Source organism: Protopterus annectens, chromosome 1.part0 (assembly GCF_019279795.1).
Source record: "Protopterus annectens isolate FY-2018-M chromosome 1.part0, PAN1.0, whole genome shotgun sequence".
Lineage (NCBI taxonomy): Eukaryota > Metazoa > Chordata > Ceratodontiformes > Protopteridae > Protopterus > Protopterus annectens.
In genome coordinates this window covers 918,283,225-918,304,069 of record NC_056725.1, presented here as the reverse complement: position 1 = coordinate 918,304,069, position 20,845 = coordinate 918,283,225, and positions in this window count along the sequence as shown.

The following is a 20,845-nucleotide window of genomic DNA, read 5'->3' as shown; positions in this document are numbered from 1 at the left end:
CCCTATTTTTGGGCTTTTGTCCCCCCATTTCTTATGGCTTTGTTCAAATTTCTTGATCTAAGAGGTTGAGAGGTATACTTGTCTGCAGCAGTTTAACTAAGATCAGGAATGCATATAGCTGAAATGCAATGGTTAACACAAAACAATCCTGAGATACACACTATATACCTTGGCTGTTTCTTTTCTAGGTTCAGATCTTAATGCAGAACAAATATCATAATACATTATATCTCATAGTACAGCTCCACAGCTACAGTTTAGCAAAACACATCTTTATTAGCTAACCTTCAGTCACTTAGTGGTATTATTCCCACTTTTACTTCATTACAGTTTTACTACTGGATTTCATAACCAACAGCCCAAAATGCACACATATTGCACAACACAGCTTTATTAGGGGTGACATCATGCAGTGATTGGTATACATGTAACAGTCTTTATTGATGAGCACTTCCTGTAATTCAAGTATTGCAATACAGCTGTAATTCCACAATTAATGCAATAGAAACTTTATTTCCTTAACATTATGAATGCAGTTGAACTTTATTTCCTTAACATTATGAATGCAGTTGGACTTTATTTCCTTAACACTATTAATGCAGTAGTTCAGGTGCTCTGGTTTCCTCCCACATCCCAAAGACATGCTGTAGGTGGATTGGACACACTAAATTGGCCCTAAGTGTGAGTGTGTGCATGCGTGTGCCTTCTATGGAAGGTTGGGCACCGGGCTGGCAACTCGACACCATAAAACTCCACTGCTAATCATGAGCGGATGGTGATCCGCTGTGGTGACCTCTAACCGGGAAAAGCCGAAAGAAGAAGAAGATTAATGCAGTAGAAGCTTTTATTTCCTTAACATTATTAAGGCAGTAGAAACTTTTTTTCTTAACATTATCAGGTATCATGCTTTCATCTTTATTGAAATGTACCTGACACTACTCAGTTATATCAGTCCAGGTCTATGCCCACATTCTTTGCAGTACACTCAAAACATACTGGCAGTTATTAAAGTACTCTTTCTTGTTTATATGACTATAGCTTGCAAGATACATCTGTACTCGACACTCTCAGAGCAACCTGGCCAGATGCCCTGCATGGGCCTCCAGGTTGTGAGCTCTCTCCTCTGCAGCTGTGGGGAGAAAAACACACCATCATGCATACCTGTCTATTACACATGCAGATTAGTTATTGGTAAAACAATGCTAACAATACTTACAGACTTGTGGGACATTGTCATCCCGAGCATCTTGGATCCAAGTGGCCAAGAGATCCCCCTTCCTATGCTTCCTATGCTTCAGGTCATCAAGACTGTGACACACCTGCTCAACTGTGTGGGGGATACCAGTTGCACTGTTGAGGTCATGTCCAGGCCAGTCCCAGGCCTTTCATTTGTATCGAAATCCCTGGCACTGGCCCTGCAGCAGCTGGATGTCATAGTCTTTTACAAGAAGTCCAACCATGACCCTGTTCTCCAGAATGCCCCACTGCTGTGCCTGGAAGCACACACCCTCTCTATCTCCTACCATAGTGTCTGCCAAGATCACACACCAACAGATTATGGCTGGATTCCTACCTGTTGCACTTAAATAAGACTGTTTTCCCACTGTTTGCTGACATTGGGCCACATTTTAAAATGCTGCGCTTCACTTAGCACGTCCAAACCCGCTTAGCTCAGCCAAGCAGTGCTTATACTGGCAGTGCTTAGCAATGCTTAGTGGTGTGCAAACCAGCTTAGCTGAGCTGACCAATGCTAAAATGGGCATTGCTTAGTGGTGCTTCACACAGCTTAGCAATGTGCAAACTGGCTAAGTACTGCTAAAACATTCCTTGCTTAAGCAGTTCTTGGCTAGGCTTAGCTATGCTTAGCTGGGCGCAGCACTGCAGGATATCATTATACATTTCATAATTGTGTAATTGCAAAATAAATACTTCATAAAATGTCCCTGCATGCACACAACATTCCATCAGGGGTTTAAAATACATCTGTTACATGTATTTGCAACATACATGCTTAATAACCTGTCTGTATATTCATACAAAATTCAATCAGGGCTTACTAGTACATCTCATAAAGGTGTATTTGCCCAATAATATTAATAACCTGTCTCTGTAGTCACACAATTATTTCATTGGTATGTAAAACAGCTCTCAGAATCTGTATTTATAATATAACCAGTCTGTGTATTAGAAGCCTGCACCTACTGCTCATGAGGCTGTCACTCTAACCATTCAGCTATGTAGCCTTAGAGAATTGCTGTTACACTTTTATATATATTTTTCCACTATATTTAAGTGCAGCTGCACTGTGGTGAGTCATGCAAACCTGCTCAGCTATGCTTAATCTTGACCTTTATATTTATAATTGAATCCATCCAGTTTCTACTTTTAGATGTCTGTCACATGTCCATTGCTAAGTGCCATGCTGTGCAAACAAACAACAAAAGAATGAACTATTTAAAGTTTATTTTCAGTGGTATACACTGACTATTCTGCACTTTGGCAGTGCAGGGGGTGTGTTGCTCATCTCCAGACACTGCAACACACCCCTTACACCGATTCTGTTATCATATTACACAGCTCTCCGTCTGTAGCATGCCTTCATTAATATGCAAGGTGCACTGCAAGGGGCAGCCACAGACATGGCCACGGTACCTTCCAACTAGGACGTACATTATTCCTACACAGACTTTATTAAATCCCCATGTCTGTGTAGATGCTAAAATTCATTTTCAGGCACAACAGATTACATATATATTTACAAAATCTTATGTAAAACAGTTTGGTTTCACAAAGGGGCGATAAGTTGTTCTAGTGATTTCAAGGTAACCTCAGATATTGAAATAAAAACTGATTACATGGAAAAAGAACTATCCAACCCTGATCCAAACAAAGCACTGACAGGAGACAGAATAAGTAATAATAACCTGAGAACACTTCAGCAAGAACTAACAGTACCATTATATTTATTATTTAATAGGGCATATAAATATGGGGAGATTTCTCAAGACTGGGGACATACACTTATTAAACCTTTCTTTTAAAGAGGAGTAGGACAAACCCAGAGTCATACAGACCCTTAAGTCTACTTACTTGTTGTGGAAAAATAATGGAGAAAGTAATATTGGTAAATTATTGTCAGAACTGGAAAGGCTGGGACTTGAAACTATACATCAGCATGCATATTTTGAAAATAGATCGATTACCCCCTGTAACATGATCTTCTATAAATATATATTAATGGCTATAAATGAAAAATTGTGCTTTAATATAAATTATATGAATTTAACTTCATAATTCATAGGTTCATAGATTCATAGGTAGGTACTAGGCTATCGGCCCAAGGGCTTACGTAAGCCTAGACAACAAGGTTCCCTGGCTTACGCCACCCAAGAAAGTTATTTTCCTGTGCCACTGTCAAGCAGAGACACAGAAGTGATCCCCAGGGTGTATTTCCTATTTTCCATCCACTCATCAAGATTTTTCTTGAAGAGTGCTAATGAACTTTGCTTGACATAGATGGGTAGCCTGTTCCAGAGTATGGGAAGTCTCTGGGATAGAAATCTATCCCTCCAGCATGTCCTGTTTATTGTGGTGACAAGGTGTAGGTCCCTAGAGTGTGTAGCTTGGAGGGATTGCAATTTCTTTAGGTGTAGCATGACCAACAGCTCTGAGTTTGACATAGCTTTATATGTTAGGCAGAGATCACCTCGGAGTAGACGATATGCTATGGAGTAAAGCTGGAGTTTTTTGAGGCAGTCAGTGTAGGGTATTTGTCTGAGGCCAGTAATCCTCTTTGTGAGGTACTTCTGTGGCCTTTCCAGCTGCTGCAGATGTCTTGTGAGGTGCATTCCAAAAGGGGCGTTGTACTCTATAATGGGTCTAATGAGTGTCGAGTAGAGGGGAACAATGACCTCTTTTTTCCTGGATGAGAACCCTTTTATGATGAGGTGTGCCACATAGAAGGACTTCCTGACTACTGTGGCGATGTGACTATCAAAGGAGAGACTACTGTCCACCTGGGTCCCAAGGTCTCTTATCATGCATTTGGTGTTAAGTAGATTGCTGCTTATGTGGTAGTTTGTGGGTAACTTTAGCATTTGCTGGATCATACACAGAACACTGTTCAATAAAATTACAACAACTAGCATCTGATTTACTCTTGATATGATGGATAGCTGCATGGTTTACAAATAGGACATGAGAAGTACCATATAGCAATTGGACATGTGAAATTTTTGGTGTCAGTCTGAGTGCCCTAAGGGGCACTGTCCTAGGCCCTTACTTGTTTAGATTGTATCTTTTAGACATATCTTTTACATCTTAGGTGTTCTCCAGTCTGTATGCAGATGATCTGACATTGGGTAAACTGATTACATGTGTTACAGATAGGGCATGTCTGCAAAATAACTTCTCTAAATTGATCATTTGGGCACAGGAAAATATTATACTGATAAATACATCAACAATTAAGCATATGAGATTTGGGAGACATAAATTGAAAGGTAAATATTTAATACAGCACGCAGTGATTGAAAGTGTAGATTAATTTAAGGATCTGGTTACATGGGTACATCTAGCTTTGAATTTTTCTAATCATGCCAACCTATTGGTTAGTAATACTTACAGAACTATAGATTATATAAAAAGATTTATAAAGTCAGGAAAATTGGAAATAATGAAGTCATTGTTTGTTAATTACATTAGACTCAAACTTGAGTATGGAAAAAGACAATAGAAACCTTATAAGAAAGCAAGCATGAGTAAACTGGAAAGAGTACAGAGGAAACATATCAAGATCATCCATGGATGTGAAAATTTAAGTTATTATGAAACACTACAATATCTGCACTTGTACAGTGTCTCTTATATATATTTAAGGGAAGAGCTTATTCAGGTATATAGGGTATTTGGGAATGTTTGGGGTTATTATAAATTAGTAGAGAATCATCAGACAACCTATATAGAAGATTCCAAATAGAGGGAAGGGGTCCAAATGGAGAAATGATAAGTCAGCAAGCAAAGGAGAGTAGTATTGCTGAAATTGAATTCATCCTCAAGTCTTGGTGAATGCCTTCAGGAGGTGGACCCTGTTTTTCACAAAATCTCACCAAGGCAACAAAACAACACTGATAAATATATATATATATATATATATATATATATATATATATATATATATATATATATCTACTGACAGAATATATGTGTATGAATGAGAGGGAGGATAGAGGAATGGTGAAGATGCAAGGAGTAGAGGTGGCGAAGGTGGATGATTTTAAATACTTGGGGTCAATAGTTCAGAGTAACGGTGAGTGTGGAAGAGAGGTGAAGAAGAAAGTACAGGCAGGATGGAGTGGGTGGAGAAGAATGTCAGGAGTGATTTGTGACAGACGAGTACCTGTAAGAGTGAAAGGGAAAGTCTACAAGAGGCTAGTGAGACCAGCTATGTTATATGGGTTAGAGACAGTGGCATTGACAAAAAGGCAGGAGTTTGAGCTGGATGTGGCAGAGTTAAAGATGTTAAGATTTGCACTGGGTGTGACGAGGGTGGACAGGATTAGGGATAAGTATATTAGAGGGTCAGCCCAGGTTGGATGGCTTGGAGACAAAGCCAGAGAGGCAAGATTACAATGGTTTGGACATGTGCTGAGGAGGGATGCTGAGTATATTGGGAAAAAGATGCTAAGGATGAAGCTACCAGGTAACAGGAAAATAGGAAGGCCTAAGATAAGGTTTATGGATGTGGTGAGAGAGGACATGCAGGTGGTTTGTGTGACAGAGAAAGATGCAGAGGACAGGAAGAAATGGAAACAGGTGATCCGCTGTGGTGACCCCTAATGGGAACAGCTGAAAGAAGATGATGATATACTGTATTTTTTTTTTTTTTCAATAATCATTTTTATTGTTTTGCAAAACCATTATACATTTCACACACTATTTACATTATGTACAATATTGCTTCCAATGTTTTAGTTATACTGTATTTTATATAGCATATATCATGGATAGAAGTAGGTCAAAAATTAAAAGTGCTCAATCCTGGTAGACGTACTGGTAACAGGACTGAAAAAGATGACAGGGCAGAATCCTTAAAATACAGAAGCATTCCTACAATGGTGCCAGGCCAGGCCCAGGGGAGGATGCACCCCCTATTGTAGAAGGAAGTAGTAGTTCACAAAAATCACAAAAACTGATAGGCCAAATAAGAGCCATAAAGATGGTAGAGTGGACTATTGAAAATAAGAAAGAAATTATGTATTGTTACTATTATACAAAAAGCCCAAAATTTCCAGACACAAGAGATACAATAAGAGTAAGAGATAAATGATAGGAAAGAAAAATACTTCCACACAAAAACTGTCAAAAGCTATAAATAAAACATTGCATTCATTAATACAACAAATTTGTGAAAAACATTATATAGACCAAGAAAGTTTGATCTATTTGGAAACAGAAGCATCTGAGGAGGTACAAGAATATAAACAAAAAAAAAATAGGGATTTTTGAAAAGTATAAAAAAGAAATATGAACACGGGAAAGAAAGAGAAATTTGAAATGGTGACATATCTATGCTAAGTCAAAAGCCAAATTAATCAATACAAAAAGGGTACCCCCAAAGATATTCAAAAAGAAATACAGGCAAAGGCATCCAGATATGGAAAATTTCACAATAAAAATACACTATCACAATGAGGGAATGTAGAAAAGAAGATTAATAAAGTAGAAGTTAAAAAACTAGAAGTTGAACTTATAGAAAGCCTGCAAAGTGAAGGATTTGGTGTAGAAGGTCTAACACAGGTTGCATCACAGCAAGATGGAACAATTCCCCAAAGAAAGGAGAAACAGGAAGACCAGGAGACATCTGAAGAAGAAATATGGACATGGAAAAGAAAAATAAATGTATTATGGTGTAATATTTATGCAAAGGAGAAAGCAAAATTAATCAACACAAAAAGGGCAGCACCAAAGATATTTGAAGAAAAATACAGGCAAAGGAATCCAGACATGGAAATGTTTATAATTCAAAAAATAAGACAAAGAGGAAGAGTAGAAAAGAAGATCAGTAATGGGGAAGTTAAAAAAAACAGAAACTGAGGTTATGGAGTACCTGCAAAGTGAAGGATTCAGTATAGAAGATCTAACTCAGAAAACACCACAGCAGTTTAGAGCAATGCACATCCCAATGAAGGAAAGACCAGTGAAACAGGAAGCAACAAGTCAGTTGCCATATGAAGATATTTTGCAGCGTTTCACAGGAAACCAGTATAAACATTAATTTGAAGCTGGGCAGCAAGGGAAGGAACAGGAAACTGTGGCAACTCTGACACAGTCAATGTTGAGGAGCGATAGGCCAGTGAGTTCTGATATGTCAGAGCAACTAATGACACAGGATGAAATTGAAGTGTGTGCAACAGGAAGATGCTATAGAACTTTCTATAGAATGCCCGCAGGAAATGGAGAACAAAAAGTGTGCCCTCAGTTTAGAACAAAATTAGTTCAGAGAAGAGTTGCTTTATTTAATACAGATAGACATGTTAAGATCAATGAAAGAAATAGACTGCAGATGGTTAATAAAACCCCAAAAGTTAGAAGTTTGATAAAACAAATGAACTCGGTAATTAGGACTGCCCATAGAGATCCATGTGATATAACAGAAGTAAACAGGATATACTACTGTGCAGTTAAATTAATAGCAGATCAAATTCTACCACAAGACCACAAGTTAGTAAGAGAAAGGAAGTGAAGAAACTGAATACCATCATGGAAGTATTGAATAGAGAAAACTATAAAGCAATTAAGACAAGAAGTGTCACTGTTAGAAGCGTATAAAAGAGGGATCAACAAAAATACTCAGAAAGATAGAAGTGATAAAAGCAATGTGCAGTATTATAACAGATCAGGATTTATCCTGCACTATCACAAAAAATAAACTAAAAATATCAGCACAGGCAGAACAAATTAGAAGATGCACAGATAAATATAAAGGAAAAATACAAAATAAGCAATTTTATTGATGACCCAAAAAAGTTTTATATAGAATTGGGAAACAAGATAAAAGGAATTGAAAGACCATCAAAAAAAGAAGAAATAGAAACATTTTGGAAAAGTATTTATGAAGATCATGTGGCACATAACAAAGATGCTAAATGGATAGAAGAAGTAAAAGAAAGAATAAGAAGTTTAAAGGTACAGGATAAGAAATGGGATGAAGTAACAGCCAGACAGATTTAAACAAAGTTAAGAAAAGCAAATGTATTTATGGGATACATATATACTATTTTAAAAAAAAAATGTACATATGTATGTACGTTACATTGATTGATTTAGTGTTTATATTGTAAGGGGACAATTAGAAGTTGATAATTTTCTAACTGAAATACAGGACAATGCAATGAATATTAAATTTGATGGGCTACAAAAGGGAAGTGCAAAATACTTGGATATATCAAATATGGGGAAAAATGGGCAAAAAATAGAGTATCAAAATACATAGGAAATTCCCTCCTTTAATACAAAAGATAATAGGGATGTAGTAATTCTATAACTAAGGAAAAGGAACTAAGGAACTGTTGTAATGAAAAGATGATTATGTCAACTTGTAATATAATCAATATAATAATATACAAAAAATAATAAAATGTGGAAAGCATTAAAGCATTAAAATGAGGGGGTGTTTGACAAAAGGAGAGAAATGGGATAAGTATTAGAAACATTTACATTAGCCTCAAATAGTGTTAAATATTATGTTTTTGTTTAAAATTTTTAAAAGCTAAAACAAAAATAAGCTATTACAAATACAAATATAAAAGTTTCACAACAAATAAGAACATAACATACACAAAGTTTTGATATAACATTTGATACACAGCAGGTTTCAGCAGTATGTCATACAATGTGTTATAATGAATATGGAGACATGTGTAGATGGGAAATGCACTATTTGCAAGTTTATACAAAAACAATTAAGAATTTCATAATTTCATTGTATTAAGGAAATTAAATAAATAATAATTGTATATAAATTTAAAAAATAATATAAGTGTATAATAGTGTGGTTGTTTAGTGTGGGGAGAAAGAAAGAACATTTGACTTGTAAAATAGAGGAGCAAGTAAGGGATAAAAAATAAATAAAACCAGAATTTAGGCAGGTATTTCAGTAATAAAAGAAGTATCAAAGGGGGAGAATGGAAAAATTTCAGAGTTAGAGGTATTTAGATAGTATTGAGAATTTAAAGTATTTGAAAAAAAAATATAAAAAAAAAATTGGAGAAAATATATATTTTATTTTATAAATAAAAATTAAAATGGTTTGAATAGTTTTGAATCAAGTTTGGAGGTTGCTGTAAAGTTTGTTGTAATGAAAAAACAGCATTTTAAAAATTTTATTTTATTTTATTTTACTTGTTTTAAAAAAAATGTATGAAAGGGTTGATTGAATAATTAATGTGAATAATTAGTGTGTGATAGTAGGGCTAAAAAAGATAGTAGTTTAGTGAACTATCTACTCTGGAAAACTATTTATTATTTGAGGCTAAAGAAGAGAGACAGAAGTGTTTTTTTTAGTGTACTGGATGTAACTACAACCTTTGGATTAAAGCTTTTTACAAAGTTGCAACGGAGTCTTCCTTTGTGTGGTATAACAAAAGTTAAGAAAAGCCTCTAATTGGAAACCCCCAGGCCCAGATGTAGTACCTAACTTCTGGTTAAAAGTATTAACATCTTTGCATGAAGATTTAGCCATAAGTAAGAACTATTTATATGTGCACGCTGAGCAGACACCAGCCTGGTTAACAACAGGAAAAACAATGCTCCTACTTAAGACTGAACCTACAAGCCACCCTACCCTACTACAGGGAAGTAAATAGTGTGGGAGGAAATAACCAGGGAATTGTTATGGCTAGGTTTGTACAGGCCCTAGGGCCGATAACTTAGTATGAACCTATAAACCTAAAAATTATAGACCAATAGCTTGCCTTTCGATGACATATAAACTATAAACCAGAATTGATGCCGAAAGAGTTTATAGTCATTTAGAAGAAAACTCAATTATGGAAAATGAACAAAAGGGCAATAAAAGAAAGTCATATGGAACAAAGGATAATTTGTTGTTGAATAAAGTCATTGTGGTGAACTGTGAAAAGGGGTAAAATCTAAGTATTGCATGGCTTGACTACAAAAAAGCATTTGATAGTATCCCACATTCATGGATAAAAGAGTGCTTAAAAATGTATAAGATACACCCTACACTGATTGGTTACATTACAGTGACTATGAAACAGTGGCAAACCAAGTTGCAGTTAAGCCATGATAGAGGACAAATTATTATTCCCGTAATAAAAATTCAAAGAGGGATATTGCAGGGTGACTCCCTGTTAGCACTGTTATTCTGTCTTGGTCTTAGCCCATTAAGCTGTCTACTTAACAGATTAGGCCATGGCTATAATTTGGCGCCTAGAAAACAACAAAGTGTAAAGACTTCTCATCTTCTCTTTGTCGATGATTTAAAACTGTATAGCTCATCAGGTGAGGAACTGAAACCACAACTGCAAGTAGTCAAAACTTTTTCAGATGATATAAGAATGTCATTTGGTCTTGATAAATGAGCAAAAGCAACCTTTAAAGCAGGAAAGCAGCAGCACCAAGAAAACCTTAGTTTGGGACAGGAATGTGATATAAAAGAACTTGAGCAAGAGGGAGTATATAAATATTTGGGAACTGATGAAGGATCAACAATAAAACATGAATAAATGCTAATAAAACTTAGGAATATTTTAAAAGACTTTAATTCTGAAAACAAAGTTGACATCTAGGAACAAAACTCAAGCTATAAACCAGTTTGCTCTTCTTGTCATAACTTACAGTTTTGGAGTGAAGTGATTGATTGGTCCCAAAAGGAGTTGGATAGATTAGATAGGGAAAAAAAGAAGGATGCTTCATGCCCATCAAATGATTTATAAAAATCAGTGCATAAGCTGTGGTGGTGCAGCGGTAGCATTGTTGCCTCACAGCAAGAGGTTCTCCCATTCGATTCTTGGCTGGAGCACCATCTGTGTGGAGTCTGCATGTCTCCCCCATGGTCAAGTGGCATTCAAAAGACATGTGTGAATGGGTGTGCCTTCATTGAAGTTTGGGTGTTGGGCTGGCACCTCGGCACCATAAAAATCTACTGCCAATCATTAGCAGACCAGAGTTCCCCTGTGGCGACCCCTAACTAGGAAAAGCCGAAAGAAGAAAAAAGATGTGCATACCAAGATTATATATTTCCCATTTAGAAGGAGATATGGGCCTCCTTGAAACTGATTACTCTGCAATCATGGAATTGCACACATATCTGCTGACCTCACAAGACCCAAATGTAGTGAAAGTTTTAAAACATGAGGAGAATAAATCTAAGATAACTTCTCTTCTTAGTCTTGCAGAAGCATATCAGCATCAAGTAGGAATGGAAATCAAACCAGAAGTAGATAAAAATCAAGCAGCAACTTAATGTGCCAAAAAACAAAAGAAATAATAAAAGGTGAAGGATCAGATGAGAAGGCAAGCAATATGGAAAATGTATAAATATAATAGAAAACTCCTGGAAGAACCTCATGTTGATCAGGATAGAATGCAGGAATGGTTAAGTAGAGGGGAATTCAAACCAAACAATAAATGGTTAATCTTGGCAGCCCAAAATATTGGGCTACGAACACGTTGGTTTACAAAGTCTATTGAACATGTGGGAGAAACAGATAAATTTAGGTTTTGTAAAACAGAATTGGAAACAGTCACACACCTTGTTGCTGGTTGTGACATACTAATGGCAGAAGGACTGTATATTGTAAGGCATAATAATGTGGCAAGACTGTTGCAATGGGGATTATACAAACAGTACAGTAATGAAGTGGCTGAAAAACATTGGAAACATGAGCCACAAAGCATCATAGAAAATGATGAAGTCTACATCACATGAGATCACCCATTACCAACAGTTCAGAAGATAGATGTGAGAAAACCAGATATAGTGGTCAATGAAAAGAAGAAAAAAGTAGCATGACTCATTGAAATCACTACACCCAGTGACTACAGTGTTTTGCGTACAGAGAGACACAAAGGCATAAAATATCAGGATTTGCAGACAGAAATGAGAGCAATGTGGAAGAAAGACACCCAGACAATCCCAATAGTAGTAGGAGCAACGGGTCTTATAAAAAAGAATCTACAATCACATTTAGATATGTTACCAATACTCGTAACCCCATAGGAATTGCAGAAGGAGTCATTACTAGGCACATTGCAGGTGCTGCAAAGTGCACTTCTGGCTCACATCAAAGATTGAAACAATACTAATTCCATGAACTTTAATTGTACTTTGACTTAGGAATTGGGTCTGTTCCCATTATGGTATTAGAAACTCAAAAGACTTGTCAAAATTAAAAAAGATTCTGTTGGAATGAGAAGTGAACTAATTGGTTCTCTAAGAGCAGCAGATGCATGTAACAGACTACCAAACTACATTAAAGCAAGCACTAGTTTAGGCATTTTTATGAACAGCCTGAACACTCATTATGGGAACAACTGTTTTGGTATATTGGTAGGCTAAAAGTATGTATAAAGAAGCTGAATTGCCACAGTGGAAGGAAAATACTTTAATAAAACCAAGTAATAAAACAAGTGAGCGCTTTCATGACCATACAGATTGTTTCATCAGACTTAATTAGGTCTGATGAAGCAATCTGGATAGTCGTGAAAGTGCTCACTTGTTTTATTACTTTGTTTTATTAAAGTATTTTCCTTCCACTGTGGCAGTTCGGCATTTTTATACATACATCTGGCTTTGAGGTGAAGACCGAGCTGTTTGTCTGGTACCTGAGTTTTTGTCTTTGCATATTGGTAGGCTAAAAGGGTTTTACTACCCATGCTTGAAATATTTGTATGTATGTATGTTTCTCTACTTCTAAATTTTGAACTTTCAAAATGTCAACTTTCTTATGGTCGCAACCATACAATCGAAGTTTTGAAACTTCAAAATTTAAATTAAAGAAAATAAATAAAAACAAAAATTTTTTTTGTACATTTCTGTAGTGGGGCAAGCCCCCCTGCACCCCCATGTGGGGGGTTGTGCCACCCAGACCCCCTGGTAATTACATATACCAACTCCAAAATCACACTACAGTAAGGAGAAAGGTAAATATACTGTTCTGCACTGTGCAGCAATCTCCATTTAAATGGTTTGAAATTTCAAAACTTCGATCTTATGGTCTTGACCATAAGAAAGTTGACACTTTGAAAGTTTGAAATTTAGAGGTAGACCCATGTATATCTGTATGTATGCACCTGTTGTGATGACCTTCTCCTCCTCTTTCTCAATGTTTACCTTTCCTTCTATTCTTATAAAAAGATGAGGTCTATTCCCACATAAAAATCATTGCCCAAGCCCCTCTCACTTTCCCTTAGATTTTCTTATTCCAACATCCCTCTTGTGTTTCTTTCTTCTTCACCCATACCCACATCATTTTTTGTCTTCCACTTTCCTTGTATGTATACATTGTGTTCACATGAGTCCTGAACCCATTGTTAGCAACTGTTATCTATCTTGATATGACCATGATTGCCCTTTGCCTGTAATTTTTATTTTATTAGAAAATTTATGGATTCCCTCAGAATCTGGAAGCCCAAGTGGATTTATTTTAATGGTGTACACTTATTTTGTAGATATCCATAGCTGTCTTTCAGTTTACTGTAAAGAGTGATATAAATATATATGACAAATAGTCTTGCAGCTTTGAAGCACATATTATAAATTAGTGGACGACATACAGAAATATCCATTGCTGCCTGAGGTGTTTCTATGTCTACTCTTGCAAATATATGATAAAAATGCCATGCATCTTGCCTTGGGATAGTCAGCACTATTAAAGGGGTTTTTATATTATCATAATGGAGTCACTTACATTCTGTAGTTGTCCTTAACTTTACTGTACAGACTGCTATATTTCTGCACAACTATCAGGATTCTTGAATTGTGATCATCTTTCCTTAACTTTGGTAATGTAAAATGTGATTGAACAATCATTTCTTATTAATTACAGATTATATGCACATTTCTTTAATGTGCCATTGTAACTGTGATACCCCACTGCGTGCTGAGATATTCTGAGTTCCTTGTCATACATTAACATATTACAATGTTATCCACAGTTTTCACATTGATATCTGTGTAATGCACTGGATTCCACAATTTTTTTATGGAATCTAGTGCCTTGCCTTTTTTCATTAATTAGTGGACAATCAAACCAGATATCCTATAGTATGTTTTACATTTTTTTTCTGGAAATCTAAACTCCACACACTTCCCACACTTTGTTTTTGTACTATCCTGGATTAAATGTGACTCATCCCTTAAGAAAAACATGCTTTTGGCTGTCCCCGGTAGTTAGCACTTCATTTTTTCCCATTTATTATCACATTAGGCACATACTGCAACTTGTTATTTTCTGTTTTTAAAATTACATAGACTTCCCATCCCCCAGTCCATACTTTTCTGTCATCTGCAACTATTTTAATATTAAGCACATCCTGACATAAGCTTAGAAAAAACATTTTTACTTAATTTTCTCCTATTTCAGCTGTCCTAAATTGTAACAGCAGTTTTCTTTTTAATTGTACATTTACATTTTGGTAAGCATTGGCCTTCCAAGGAGATAATACTCATCCTCTTACATTCCTTAACAAATGTTTCTGCTAATGCAAATTTCTTAAAAGTTATTTCACAGAAATGTTCAGAGCCTATACATATATATATATATATATATATATATATATATATATATATATATATATAGATTCACTTATGGTCGAGACCATATGAATGAAGTTTCATAACTTTGAAACTCTGAAATGCATCCAAAAAGAACACAAAACCATGTTCCTAAACATTTTTTTGGGGGGGGGGGCAAGCCCACTTCCCCCCCACACCCTCGCTACTTAAATATACCAACTCCAAGATCGCACTACAGTGAGGAGAAGGGAACATTTCCCGTTCCGCGCTGTATGCAGATCTCCAGTCAGAATGTTCGAAGTTTTAAAACTTCGATCATATGGTTTCGACCATACGAAATTCAAAGTTTTCAAACTTTGACATTCTGAAGTGAACCCATATATATAAATATATATAGAAACCTGAAGAAGTGTGTATTTGAACACGTGAAAGCGCTTGTTTTATTAAAAGTTTTACTTTTTTGACATACGTACTGTTTCGTGGTGGTCCTGCTTCCACTATTTCATCTACATTGTGTTTCTAGCCTGATTTTGCCTTTTGTGGAACGGACCTTTGGTGGGTAGTTGTCTCTTCATTTTTCCGATATATATATATATATATATATATATATATATATATATATATATATATATATATATATCCCTAATATCAAACTGAATCCTAAGGGCATAGCAACAGTGCCTAAAACATAGTACCTGCTTCTTTGCTGTTCGTCTTTTGCATTACGACATTTCCTCTAGCTCTGAACTGTGGCTGTCTTTCTCCATGCTCATCCTTTTCTTTCTGCAGTCTTTCAGTGCAACCTACTACCACTGCTGCTGTATACATTTTTACACTGGGAACATTGCTCTTAGTCTCTCTGTCTTTCTTTTGCTTTGTTACTCACTGCAACATCTTCCTGCAGCATACACAAAAAACATTCTCAAAGCAGTTACTCGACTGACCAGATGTAATCCCTCTCTGTCAGCTCCTTGTCTCCAAATATTCTGTCCATTGCCTCACTCCACTGCAAGGCCTCTGATTATTCTGATTCTACTTCTGCCATCATTTTTTTATAAAACACAGAGTAACCACACCTTCTTGATGCCATGATATTCACCTTCAAAGCATCATTTTCCTTTTGAATTACAACTTCAGTACTTTCCTTCACCATCTCATCTCATCTTCATATATAGCATCCATCTTAGATTCAGTGATCCCCAGTATCAGCCATCTGGTGATCCACTTGCAAAACTGTCCTCCAAAGATTAGTAAGTGCTTTAATAACATTTACATTAATGTTATACCATATAAAAATAAATCAAAGAGAAGTTAACTAAACAGTTTTTTTCATTATTTTTCTTTTTTATTTACCCTATATCCCCCACCCTCTTTCACACTGATCTTATTTCAGCTAATATATCATCCTCTTCCATTTTCTTGTTATATAACAAATTCTCACACATTTTTAACAGCATCCATAATGTTACAAACAGTTCTTTATCACAGTTAGCGAGATCACATTTATTTACTTTATACATGTAAACTGTTTATCTGAGTGTATGGCAGTAGGCCATTATGCCCTTTCTTTTTCCTTGCATGTGTTCCCTGAGCAGTTACGTCTGTGTGAATGCAAATGAGAAGTTCAGCTAAAATCGCCACCCTTCCCCACCTGATAGTTCAAATGAAATACTGTATACTACAATCCCCACCACCTTTACTATGGAACAGGGCTTTAATGTACTTTCCAGCACCAAATACACTGCATCAGTGGGTCCCGATAACATCCTGGGATGTTTACTAAATAGCAAGAAACATGCCCTCTCTGGTCCACTTGAATCACTTTTCAACTGTGCCTAAAGAATGGAACATGGTTACAGTCATTCCTCTGCACAAAGTAGGTCCAGCCACTGATCAGAATAAATGACCAGCCTCATATGTAAGTCCATGGAAAAAAAGGAAAAAACATCCATCATGGACATGATAAATGATCTCACAAGTAATATGCAAATGCTGTGCCTATCACAGTTCAGCTTTGTTAAAGAAAGGTCATGCCTATTAAATTTTGTGGACTTCACTAAGAGGGACACCAGTGGAATGGAGATGGGCAAGACTAGGCACACAGCTTACCTGAACCTGGCCAAGATTTTTGATACAATACCCAGCTCAGGCATTATAGACAAGTTCACTAAATTAAGTATAACCACTTTTATCCCAGCCCCCCCAACCCCCCCACACTGGATAGCGATATACCTTACTGATAGGACCCGGAGGTCAAAATAGGTGAGGCCCACCTCTTCCAAGTGCCTAGTCACTAGCAGAGTCCCCCATGGCTTACTGCTGGGGCCACTGCTTTTTGGCACACAGTTTTCTGAAGTGGAAACAAATATGGAAGGTTTACGGCTGACTATGTTTGCAGATGATTGCAAGTTAGGGGTAATAAATTGACTCCCATGCAGACACAACAATTTTTCAAGAAGGCCTATCTCTGATTAATAAATGTTGCCAAAGCCATGGTCTTAAAATCAATTCTAAGAATTGCATAAGTGTACCCTTTGGAAAGTCAATTATCCTCAGTAATAAACATGTTGATAATACACTCCCAATATTCAACACAGTGGTCAGGAATCTGTGTATGCATGTAGACAGTAACCTTACCTTTGACTACCACATAGCCACAGTGGTGAGGAAAACCTTTTGTGTTGCAGAAATTGTAAGTAAGAGCATGTCAGGTAGGTCCAAAGTGTTCATTATCCTACTGTTGTCTGTCTGTATCACAACAAAGAGTATGATGCTCCCTTTAGTATGTACATGACAAGGCATATGCAGAAACTACAACTATATCTGAGTTTCAATGAAAAAGAACACAAGGCATAATAATACTGCCATGTAATGTCCCTTAAAGACCTTTCTCTCTACTCAGTCTGATATACATTGCTGAGGAATGATCTATGATTCGCTTACAAGGTATTTGCAAACTCCACAGTTATGAATCTTCTACATATTCATAAGATAAACAGTACCAGAATTACAAGGTCTTCGGACTAGAATTTTTTTCTCAAATATATTTTTTATTGAATTTTTCAAACTTTTCAAACATACAAAGGAAAAGCTGTAAGTCATTGTGGGAAGCAGTAAAGTATAGGTATATATGTAACAGTTAGTGCAAAAACTATGCATTTAGAACACAGAAGTTATCTTACAGGGAAGCTTACATCTTAAAGACCAATATAAGCAGTAAAGACCCCCAATAACCTATTATAGTCAAAGTCTAGGGATACAAATGGAAAGTGGCTTGGAAGGAAGAATATATGACTGTCTTAAGAAGAAAGAAAAGTGGTAAGGAGTGTATAACCATAAAAACAACTATTTACTCCATGTACTTCTATTTATACCATATTTACAACATATTTACTCCATGGATGCCAGAGGATAACAAAATGATATAACAAAATATTTTGTAAAATCAAAAGTTACCGTGTGATGTTAACAATGTCTAATGGTTATAGGGCCAGAAATTATACTGATGGAGGTTTTCCTGGAATGTAGTGTTAGAGACCCACATTTTGGAAGATTATTTAGTTTGGATTAGGTCAAAAAGTCTACACCAGTAATTCTGAAAATATTCTTTTTTCTTTTTGTATTATTGCATAACTTATGTGCAGATATATATTTGATTGCTATTGATGTAAAGTTTTCCCAAGCTATTGTTGAGGGATTGACCCAGTTCTTGGCTATAAAATATTTGAGAAGGGCACAGGCTGTAACACAGATGTGGCGATGGATACCCTTAAGAGATTTAGGAATAATATTTAAAATCATAGTTTGCCAAGAGAATGTGTTTTTTTCATATCCCATTTTTTCCAACTGAGTTCTGAGAGAACACCAAAATTTGTAAATATTCTTACAGCTCCAAAAGATGTGAAGTATATCTACGTGTGGGAGGAAACAGAACTGACAGGTTAGGTTTTTATTGTATCCGAATTTCAGTAAGACTGCTGGGGTATAGTAGGAATTGTTGTTTATCATAAGCTGAGTGTAAATTAGGTTTTTGAAGGGGGTTAAATTCAGGGTATTATTGATTGCTTCACACTTAGACTCCATAGAAATTTATCCTTGTATACCGTCCCAATATTTGGAAAATAGAAGTGAATGATTATACTTAATGCTTGACACAAGTTTATAGGTGTTCGAAATAATTTTGTTCCATAGGGAAAGTGATTTAATGATAGATTGTGATACTATAATGTCTTGCTCCTTCACTCTATAGTTAGAGAATTTTTGTTTTATAAGTGAGCTAATTTGCCTTAAGATAGGATCATATTTGTTAGGAGCACCAAATAAAGCTTTGACCTCGGCAACATTTTTAGAGTTATAGAAGTGCCAAACTATGGCTTTCTTAACAATAATGAAGTTTGTTAGATCAATTATTTTATTACTGATTTTTAAATTAGGGTTTAGGTGAATAGGTTGGAGAATGGGAATAGTATTGTGTAAATTTAAGGAGGTCATCAGAGTTTGAAAGATGTGAATTTTGTTCTTTAGTGTAGGCAAGATCTTGAACTTGTAGTCACCATCAGGTGCAAGAAAAGGGACAGCATATGGATTGAGTTTTAACTAATATATATAGTTGCACCAGATTTCGATCCAGGTTGGGTACCAAGTTTCAGCAGAGGGGTCATGGCAGGCTATTTGAATTAGATGGCTAGCATTAATGTTGTAGTAATATAAATTAAAGTCCGGGAGACTTAAACTGCCTTTGTTCTTTGAGGTAATTAGATCCCTGTATGATATTCTGGTTGACTTAGGGAACCATAAAAACTTTGAGATTGTGGTTTCCATTTTTCTGAAAAAAAATTTTGGAACGTTTAAGAAGATGGAGTTAAGATGAAAAAGGATTTTAGGCAAAATATTCATTTTAATGATAGCAGATTTTGATAGCAAAGAAAGAGTGATGTTTTCCATCTAGTTAGATCATTATTTATCTGATCCCAGACTCTATATAGGTTTGCTTTTATTAGTTCTTGGTGAGGGTGTGTGAAATTTATTCCTAGGTATTTAAGTGTATATTTGAGAGGAATGTCAGACAGGGGGAAGTAATATTCTAAGTGGTTTGCAGGGTTTAATGGAAAGATAGATGATTTTGCAGGGTTTAATTTATAATTAGCAGCCTCAGCAAAAAGATTAATAGAATTTCAAATTTTATGAAGATCGGTGTTGGGAAGCTCAAAATAGATGTTTAGGTCATCTGCAAATGCAAAATAATTTATATCAATGTTGAAGACTTTTGGGATATGGTGATAAGTCTTTTGTTTAACCCAGAGAAGGAAAGGTTCCATATATAAATTAAAAAGGTAAGGTGAGAGTGGGCAACCCTGCCTAGTGCCATTGGTAATTTTAATAGGGATTGATAAAGTTTTATTTATATACAGGGAAATAGAGGCATTGTTATAAAGCATCTTAATAGTGTTGATAATCAGATCAGGAAAGTTAAAGAATGTCATGGTTAGGTAAAGGAAGTTTAGATCAACGTTATCAAAGGCTTTGGTAGCATCTATGGTGAGTGCATAACGCGGGTGGTTATCACTTTTTAGAAACAACATTAATGTTTTTAAGGTAAGAGTATTGTCATACAGCTGCCTCTGTTTCATAAATCCCAACTGTTCAGGAGAAATGACTGTAGCTATAACTTTCTGAATTCTATTAGCAAAAATGGTAGATAAGATTTTGATGTCAACGTTAATAAGGGCGATGGCCTATAGCAGAGAGGGTTGGACTTGTCAGAGTTTGGTTTTGGGATGAATATTGTTTTTGAATTGTTCATACACTTATCAGTAATCCCTTTCAAGATGATATAATTGTACATAGCAAGGAGAGTTTTAGAAAGGTGACGACTAAAAGTTTTATAAAATTCTCCTGTAAAGCCATCAGGACCTGGTGCCTTATTTGGTTTAAGCTTTTTAATAGCTAGCATTATTTCATTCAGTGTTATGGGGCTGTTTAGAAGGGTGTTTTGCACGAAGGATAATTTTGGAACAGATAGCTCATTTATGAATTTTTTGTGCATTTCATTTGGGGTCTGGTTTTGGGGATTATAGATTTCAG